Here is a 10,210-nt window from a genome sequence, read left to right on the forward strand (position 1 = left end):
TGAGGAAGTAAGGCAGGAACTCCCACCATAATATTCCTCAAAATGGAAACCACGCCTCAATCTCCACCCCTAACTCCACCTGTTATGAATATTGTAATTTATGTTGTAATCATTGCCAAACCTGTATAAAATGCTCGCTCTAACCTAACTAACTGGGAGCTTGTTTTCCCAGCACTAGCTGGCAGGCTGCCCGGCCGTTAATCAATAAATACCTTGCTGCTTTAGACATAAAACTCTGTCTAAACAGTTTTTTTATCTGCTCTTTTCTGGGCATCACAGTCATAGATAACCTGGGAGATAGTGTCCATGGTTAAATCTGCCCCTTAGTCTCGTGCCCACCTGTAGGTGGCATCTGTTCCCTGATGACCTGAGGCATCGTGGGCCCATGGAGCTAAGAACACTTCTCCCTTGTGCTGCCAGTCTAGAGCTACCTGAGACACTTTGACTTGCTCAAACTTGGTATGCTTGTTCTTTGTTGCAATGTTCTTCATTTGCTTGGGTTTTGGGCACATGTGCATATACATGGTAAACTCTCATGATCAGCTTCTTCACCTGAGTGTAACACACAGAAAACATAGAAATGCCAAAAATTATGTTTTACCATTGTTTGATTCTCTGTCAGCTCTCTGCCAGAAGTTCTCACCAGGACTTCCCACTGGACTTTTCCTGCCAAAAGATCCTGCCATTGTTTAAGGTTATCATATCTCCTCGGACATCTGAACTGGCTATATGCCAAGAAACCACGTACAACCTCCTTTGAACACTATAAAACTCGAGGACAAATTTTGGAAAATCAGGGAAGAGGAAAGGGAGAGAGAACTGGTTGTCCCAGGAGCATCTCCTTACCTCCCCTCACCTTTTCTCCACCGCAGTGTGCTACCTACCTGCCATGGGACACTGAGACTCTGCCGACCTGGATGGAACTGAGACCCACCGTGCCACATGCATGAGTTATATCTTATCCTTCCAGCCTCACTATATTCCTGAGGGTCAGAGAGCTGCAACTGAATGGGATCCTACACAGCCTGGGAAATGGTGACCTGAGCAGCAAAAGCACACACTTCCTGCATTCCAGAGAAATAAAACTGTTAAACTGCCTGCAGCTAAAGAGATGACATTGAAAAGCAGCAGAGACAGAGAAAAAAAAGGTAGTAAACTGTTTCTCCTCCCCCCCACTCACACCAGCATGGCAGAAAGGTAGTTTTCAGTGGTATCTTTTCTCTGCTTCTAAAAAATAATCTTAGCATTTTCCAATCTTTCCTTATTTTTTCCTCTTTACATCTCTTAGCAATTAATAAAAATCTGGTTTTGGTATCAACAGATAACTTGTGTGAGTTTTAATTTTGCTCAAGGGTATATTTGAATCTGAAGTTCTTTCTGCAATATTTTAAAGCAATTGTAACACTGGGCAGCTATGTCTTGCTACATTTTGGAAGCCCCGATGGGTTCTCCTTTGCAATGTAAGTTGACCGTCTTCCATCTGTCTAACCATGCCCACAGAGCATTGGCCAAAACTCATGAGTCAGTGTAGAGGTAAAACCTTGGCCACTTCTCTCACTTGGCAATGTCCAAAGCTAGTTGGATGGCTCTGAACTCTGAAAGTTGACTTGATCCACCTTGTCCTTCAGTGGCTTCTGCAACTTTACATGTAGGGTTCCACACAGCTGCTTTCCATTTCTGGTTCATCCCTACAGTGCAACAGGAACTGTCAGTGAAAAGGGCATAATGTTTTTCATCCTCTGGTAGTTGGTTGTATGGTGGAGTTTGCTCAGCATGTGCCACCTGTTCTTCTTCATCTGCCAGACCAAAGTTCTCACCTTCAAGTCAATTTGTGATTATCTCCAAGATCCCTGGGTGATTAGGGTTTCCAATTTGGGCACACTGTGTGATCAAGAAAATCCACTTACTCCATGTGGTGTCAGTGGCATGATGTGTGGAGGGAACCTTTCCTTTGAACATCCACCCCAGCACTGGTAGTCAGGGTGCCAGGAGAAGTTGTGCTTCCATGCCAATCACCTCTGAGGCAGCTTGAACTTCTTCATAGGCTACTAGAATCTCCTTCTCTGTTGAGGTGTAGTTGGTCTCAGACCCTCTGAAGCCTCGGCTCCATAATCCAAGCGGTAGGCCTTGAATCTCCCCAGGCACCTTCTGCCAGAGGCTCCAGGAAGGGTCATTATTCCCGGCTGCAGGGTAGAGCACATTCTTCACCTCTGGTCCTGTCCTGACTGGTCCAAGGGTTACAGCATGAGCAATCTCGTTTGATCTGTTTAAAGGTTTGTTGTTGTTAGGGGTCCCATTGGAAATTGTTCTTCTTGTGAGTTACCAGGTAGAGAGGGCTCAGGATCTGGTTGTGTTCTGGGATGTGCATCCTCCAGAAACCTACTGCACCTAGGAAAGCTTGTGTTTCCTTCTTGCTGGTCAGTGGAGACATTGCTGTAATCTTGTTGATTACCTGTTTTGGGATCTGATAACATCTGTCCTTCCATTTCACTCCCAGGAAGTGTATTTCCTGGGCAGGTCCCTTGACCTTACTCCATTTGATGGCAAAGTAGGCTTTCAGGAGAATCTGGATGATATTTTCTCCTTTCTCAAAGACTTCTTCTGCTGTGTTCCCCCATACAATGATGTCATTGATGTACTGCAGATGTTCTGGAGCCTCACAGTTCTCTAGTGTGGTCTGGACCAGTCCGTGACAGATGGTGGGACTGTTTCCACCCCTAGTGCAGTCAGTTCCAGGTGTACTGCACGCCCAGTCAGATAAAAACAAACTGTGGCCTACACTCTACTGCTAAGGGAATGGAGAAAAACACATTTGCAATTACAATGGTGTCACCACTTCACTGCCTTGCACTCCAGTCCATACTGGAGCTCCAGCACATCTGGCACAGCGGCACTCAAGTGATGGGGTAACTTCGTTCAGGCCACGATGGTCCACAGTCAATCTCCATTCTCCATTGGGCTTACTCACAGGTCAAATGGAGTTGTTAAAGGGTGAGTGAGTCTTGTTGACCACTCCTTGGCTTTCCAGTTCACGAATCATCTTGTGGATGGGAATCACAGTCTCAGTTTGTTTGGTACTGCTCTCGATGCACTTGTCGTGGTGGCAATGGGTACTTGCTTCTACCTTCAAGAGTCCTCCAACAGAAGGGTTTTCTGACAGACCAGGTAAAGTGTTCAATTGTTTAATCCTTTCTGTCTCCACAGTAGCAATTCCAAAGGTCCATCAATATCCTTTTGGGTCATTGAAGTACCTGTTCCTTAGATAGTGAATTTCCAGGATACATGGGACGTCTGGGTCAGTCACAATGGGGTGTTTCTGCCAGTCTTTCCTGGCCAAGCTCACTTCAGTTTCTAACATCGTCAGCTCCTGAGAACCCTCTGTGTAGTGGTTTTGAGTCTAGGCCTTCCTTGGTAACCAGGTTGTAACCAAGGAACCAAGGCCATGTTCCCAGTATTCCATACGATTTTTACATAAGCAAAGATATAAATAAGAAGGGAGAGGAAGCTCTCACTCTCTTTCTTCCGGCAGAATGAAAGCGAAGGTTCTCTGCTGTCATTCTGCTTGGGTGAAGGAGTAAGGCCTAGTGCGTCTGGTTGACCTTGAGAAGTGGATGGTGCTTGTTGGTGCGGTTCTCTGCTATCTCGAGGAAAGTATTTGCTTTTTGTCCTTTTTTCCTTTTTTTTCCCTTTTCCTTTCCCTTTCTTTTTCCCTTTTGGGGGGTTCCCTGTGGGTGATATCTTGTATATAATTCTAAATATATATATTACTTGGAGTTTGGTTGGTTTGGGTTCTTTTAGTTTTGTTTGGTCTTTTCAGTCTGTTCAAGGAGGGAGAGAAAGAGGGGGGAAGATCTTTTTCACTGTCATCCAGGCACTTGGCTGGGAACCAAGTCCAACCTGAGACAGCCTGTCACCCCAGAAATGGAAATAAATTCAAGCTCCACATGTCCTGATGGCATTAAAGTACATTGAGTACTAGTGTCAATCAAAGTTTTGAATTTTTGTGGTTCTGATGTGCCAGGTCATTGGATACATTGTCAGTGTTTGCCCTCCCCAGAAGCCACATGGTGGCATGGGGAAATTCAATAAGAAAATCTAAAACCACAACAGGTAATAAATTCAACTAATTTTCCTAAGTCAAGACCATTTTGCCTGTGTTGGTAAATTGGTTAGTGATCTTTCCCTGTCCTTACCTCAGCTCATGAGCCTTTCTTTATATTTTCTCTCTCCCCTGTTCAGTTGAGAAGGGAAATGATAGAGCAGCTTTGGTGAGCACCTGGCATCCAGTTAAGGTCAATCCACCACAAGAACATTACACAAAACTTCTAAAAGTCAACACAGCTATTAATTTAAACCTTTAAATTTGATCGCATGCAAAATAAGCAAAGTCAAAAGTAGGATTGTCATAGTCTGACATTTTTATAGAATCATAGAATAGTTTGGGTTGGAATGAACCTTTAATGGTAATCTAGTTTCCCCCATGCAGTGAGCATGGATATATCATGGATATATCAGGTAGCTCAAGCACCATCTAATCTGGTTGTGATGGTTTAGACCTGGTTCCCAGTCAAATGCCCAAATTCACAGCGAAAACCTCCCCCTCCCCTCTTCTCCCAGGGCAAAGGAAAAAAAACTATATAAACTGACGAATCCCAAAGCCAGCTGAATTATATCAAAATATATATTTTTACATATATCACAGTCATATACAATTAAAATACTATATTATTATTATTATTATTATTATGTACACAGCAAAGGGACCCCAAACATCCCTCTGGGGGAAAGGGGAAAAAGGGACAAAAAGAAAACTAAAACAGATATGAACAATCAAAATCTGGGAACAACCAATAAATAACTAGTAAAAGAAAATCTTACTACTCTCCTTGAGATAGTAAAATCATGTCAATTGACGGCCGACACTCTCCGCTTCCCAAGGCCTACAAGGTCTCACTAGGCCTCACTCCTCCACACGAGTAGAAGTGACAGCAGAGAACCTGCACCTTCAGATCCACCAGAAGAGAAGAGGGAAGTGGCTTCTCTCCCTTCTTATTTATATAAAAATGTAAAAATTTATATAAAAATAGTATGGAATACTGGGAACATGGCCACTTCCTTGGTTATGAGTTGGTTGCCAGGAAGGCCTAGATTAAAACTATCGCACTGGTCTTAAATGTTTCTAGGAATGGGGCATCTACTACCTCTCTGGGCAACCTGTTCCAGTGTTTCACCACCCTCACTGTAAAAAGTTTCTTTCTTATATCAAGTCTAAATCTACCCTCTTTTTGTTTAAAACAATTACCCCTTTTCCTATCGCAATAGGCCCTGCCTAAAGGGTCCCCATCTTTCCTATAGACGCCTTTTAAGTACTGGAAGGCTGTTATAACATCTCCCTGGAGCCTTCTCTTCTCCAGGTCAAACAACCCTCTCTCAGCCTGTCTCCATAGGAGAGGTGTTCCATCCCTCTGATTGTTCTTGCGGCCCTCTGGACCTGCTCCAACAGGTCCATGTCTTTCCTTTGCTGAGGACCCCAGAGTTGGATGCAGTACTCCAGGTGGAGTCTCACAAGAGCAGAATGGAGGGGCAGAATCACCTCCCTTGACCTGCTGATCACACTTGATGCAGTCCACTATACAATTGGCTTTCTGAGCTGCAAACACGCATTGCCGGGTGTCTCAGTTTAATGAGACTGAAGTGTTTTGCTAAGGAGGATGAGTTATGAGGAATTATTTTAAAATATTACCACACATTTTTACTCATAGAAGCATTTTAATTTCTAGCTTTTGACTTTAGCATTAAATACCTGATCATGTACTACTTTAGCTTCTTTACTAGAAAACTGCAAGAGGATTATTATCCAAGGCATAATAATAATGAGAAGAAAACAAAAAAAATTTAAACCTTCATGTGTAATCCATGTAAATACTTCATTCTCCATCATAATTGAACCATTAGAGGCATTGCAAAACACTGTGCCATGTGGTTATATATATACTAGATAAAAATATTTGAGTTCACTATACAGACTTCATGATGTGTGTGTGTTTTGGTTCCAGCCAGGACAGGGTTAATTTTTTTGCAGTAGCTAGGATAGGGCATGGCTAGGACCCAGAGATTATTCTATACCACTTCACATCATTGCCAGAGGTGGGGAGAAGGTAGTCTCTTCTGGGGAGAAGGGGTTCCTTCTGGTCAGGGTGGCTTCGGTTGGGTCAGGGTTCCGAGGAGAAAATTTTGCATGTGAATCACTCTCTCTCTTTTGTACACTTTTGTTATTAATATTGTTACTGTTACTGTTCGCTTCCTTATTGCTGTTTCCAGTAAATTGTTCTTATCTCAACCTGTGATCTTTACTTTTTGTGCCTTCAATTCTCCTCTTCAGCCTGCCCCAGGGGATAGGGAGAGTGAGCAGCAGCATGGTTTAAAGAGTCTCAGTGAGAGCACTAAATTGTGGAGTACCATTCCTAAACCATGACAATGTGTTATGCAAATATTCAGTGATAGTTTGGATTTAAGAGAAACTCCATATGAAGGGTACATTCTTCTCACAGATGTCTGCTTATTGGCATAAACCTCCTAGCTGTAAATTTAGAACTGCAAGAAGGATAAACCTTCCTTTCTACTGTACAACTCCATGGAATCTTGTGGTTTTGTTTCTTTGCTGAAAAAGTGTGTTGGGTTGACTCTGTCTGGCAGTTAAGTCCCCACCCAGTCACTCACTCATTCTCCCCCACACCAAGATGGAAGAGAAAATCAAAACAGCAAAAGGAAGAAAACCTTATGGGTTGAGATAGAGACAGTTTAGTAAAGTGAAAGATAAGAAAGAAAAAACAAACAAGAAGGTTCCTTTGGGAACACCTCCAGTTTTATTGCTGAGCACAGTGATATAGTGTATGGGATATCCCTTTGGTCAGTTGAGGGTCAGCTCTCCCTGCTGTGTCCCTTCCCAAGATCTTGACAACCTCCAACCTACTCACTGAGGTAGCAGAGTGAGAAACAGTCTCGATGCAAAATTTAGCAATAGCTAAAACATTGGTGTGTTGCCTAAAGAGAGCACAGAGAAAAAGACTCCAGGTCAATTTAGTGTTTAAGATCAAACAAGCAGGTCCTTTAATCAGGTCTCAGGCCCAGGGGAATACACACAACGCGTGCCCCCCAGACAGTGGTTCTATGATTTTATAATATGATCCTTCCAATCCCAGATCTATCCACCCTCTAGTTCTTCCCAGTTCTGTCCCCCGACAGGTCCCTTCAAGGATTAGGTCTGGGGGTGTTTGGGACCCCTTCTTCCTCATCCTCATCTTCTTCACAGCACATACATAGAGCTCCTCCAAAGTTCTGGGCTTGAAGGTTGCTGTGTCTGTGTGATATCTTCTGGTCCAGGCCTAGGGTGCAAAGTTTTTAAACAGAGGTGTTTTTCTGCAATTCTACTTTGAAAAGAAGACTAAACAGGCTAACGGAATTTAGAGGGGTTGATATGAAATGGGGTAATAGGGTTGGGTATGTGTCTAAAGTGTAAGGGACATAATGCAGCTACATTAAAATCTACATTTATTAAACAACTACTTCTAAAATCTACAAAAGTTAAAAAATCCAAAAAGCTCTAAGGCATCTGTGTGTTATTTGCACAGGTCACAAATCTAAAATGCAGCACCATACTGACTGCTTGTCATAGGTTTACTTGTTCTAAAAAAAACCAAACGGGGTAATTTTTCTTTCCCCTGCCTCACTGTAAAAGAAAAATGTTGAATGGGGGAGGGTGGTTTGCCTTGGGTGATTGATGGACACAAAAGAACTGACAAGGCCTACATTCCAAGCTGATGGCCCTGCTAAGACTGTGGGGGGAGGGGGAAATCTCCAATGTCAGTTTCTTCTGCACCTGACCCAACAGCGCCCCCTGCTGACCAGCACAAGAGCTCCTCCAGTGATCCAACAGCACTCCCTGCTGACTGTGGTTAGAATTGCACCAAAAAGCAAAAAGTACTGAACTGTTTCCCTTTTTGAAGGGAATTTTTGGCTACAGGATTATTTAGTTGTTTTTGTGTTCTTTTGTTGTTCTGCCAATACACATTTGTGCTTTATTAAAGAGTTGTTATTTTTTCTTTCTTTTTTTCATGCTTTCTCAGTTGGAGTGTCCCTATTTCGGATTTACAATTGCTTAGAGGGAGGAGTTTGGGTCTTCCTCATAACTCATCCTCAGTAAAACACTCGTGTCTCATTAAAATGAGAGACTGATGTGAGTAAATTTTGTTCCACTGTAAAAGTACAATCTCAACTTTTCATTTCAGCAACAATGGATGCATTTTTTTCTCTGTTTATAAAAACTGTGAATTCTGTTTAACATGAATAAGGAGCATTCCATATCAGACCAAAAGTCTTCTCACTGTCTTGTCTCCCAGAAGTGGTACATAAACTTTTGATTGCCAAAACATTACTTTTCCATGGATATACTGTATGAGTTTCCAGAAGCTGTGCGTTAAAAGATTTCTTGAACTCCACATCATATCTATACCATGTTTCTTAACTGCCACAAATGGCAGTAACCTCCATGAATCTACTTTTAAAGCCTCTTACCCTTTTTATACCTTTATAACTTCTAGTGCTAATCTGTTACTCAATTCTTTTATACATTCTGTGAAAATGTATTTCTTCTGGTATGTCTTAAACCTGCTGCTTTGCCATCAGGTATTCACAAGTTCTTGTGTTACCAGAATGATCATGCAGTTTGATTTTAGAGCTCAGCCCATCAAATGATGAAGTACCACTGAGGGTGTGGGACAGTGTATAAATGAATAAAAGCAACTTATGAAACAAAATTACAAATTCAAGTAAAAATTGTACCAGAAAAGAAAGTTCAAACCAATAAAGAATTTCACTAGTAAGTTTCAAAAGCAGCAGCAGTACACATATAAACAATCTTCCATATTATTTTAGCTTCGAATTTGTCTTAATTCCCTTCTTAAATAAACACAGTTCACAACAGCAAGAGTCTGTTTACCTAATGGTGTTCTTTCACCTGTTCATCTTTTGATATACTTGAGAAAAAAATACAATAGTTAATATGCTGTTTCCTTGATAAAATTTTGTTTTTGTGATTTTATTAATTATTAAGTATTAGTTCTGCATATGTCTCTGTGGAGATTATCCTCAGTGTTAGGAAGTATTACAAATTTCCAAATTCAATATTGCTTTCCTGCTGCTAATCACAGCTGTTCTGTTACTACAGTCAAAAAGTTTGTTAGGCCTTTTGGCACAGTGTTGTTAGATAAACTGAAACTGATCTGCTTGTCCAGTATGAGGTGTAAAACTTTTCTAGTCATACAACTTCAGTGAGTTTGTTTAGCCAAATAACACTTCCTTTTCCAGGGAGGTAACATAGGCTAGGTCACCTGATTCATATTGACCAAGGAGATATTCCATACCATGTTACGTCAGCTCAGATATAGAGACCGAGGAGGAAGCAGTTCACTGCATCTTCTTCTGGGATAGCTGGCCAGGTGGACAGTTGTTTCTTGGAGGAGGGAACACTCCACTTCTTGTAGGGAAGTAAAATTTACTGTTGGTTTTTTTGCTTTTAGTTCTTTGTTTTCCTTCTCTGTGTAAACTGCCTTTTTCTTAGTGACTTTCAGTTTTACGTTTGTTTTTTTTTCTCCCCTTTCCCTCTGGAGGGGGTGTTGTGTGGTTTGGGTGGACACCTGGCATTCAGCCAAGGTCAAACCAACACAACAACCTTCCAAGTTGCAGTGTACCATTCTGAGACTTTGATCATTTATTTTTTCCATAGATGTGTATCTTTGTGGTTGGTTGTCTTTGTGTGATTTTCATTTGAATGAATTTCATAGGTTTACTTGTTCAAGGGGGAATTTTTTTCCTTTCGCCTGCATCACTGTAAAAGAAAGATGTTGAACAAGGGAAGGGGAAGGTGTTTGCCTGGGGTGGATGGCACACACAAAGGAACCAGTTAGCAGAGCCACATTCCAGACTGAGCCCTCAGAAGACTGGGGGGGGAGAGGTGATGAATTGGGTTGTTTTCCTCTCCTTGGGAAAGGGCACTTCATTTTTGCCCTGACTCAGGGAGGGTGCATAGAATCATAGAATCATAGAATAGATTGGGTTGGAAAAGACCTCCAAGATCATCAAGTCCAACCCCTGATCCAACTCCAATTACTATATCATGGCACTAAGGGCCACATCCAATCTCTGCTTAAAA

The 10,210-nt window shown here is 42.0% G+C and overlaps 1 long non-coding RNA gene across 1 annotated transcript in view; it reads left to right on the forward strand.

Moving 5' to 3' along the window:
* The first annotated feature begins 899 nt into the window (after positions 1-899).
* LOC114068562 overlaps positions 900-10,210 on the forward strand; it is a 14,982-nt gene continuing 5,671 nt past the window's right edge. The window contains exon 1 of the long non-coding RNA XR_003573616.1: positions 900-989. This is a non-coding gene — a long non-coding RNA (uncharacterized LOC114068562). The remainder of the gene's footprint in view (positions 990-10,210) is intronic.

The sequence above is a fragment of the Empidonax traillii genome, unplaced genomic scaffold (genome assembly GCF_003031625.1).
Source record: "Empidonax traillii isolate 1590-97213 ecotype Southwest subspecies unplaced genomic scaffold, ASM303162v1 scaffold1089:size187794, whole genome shotgun sequence".
Taxonomy (NCBI): Eukaryota; Metazoa; Chordata; class Aves; order Passeriformes; family Tyrannidae; genus Empidonax; species Empidonax traillii.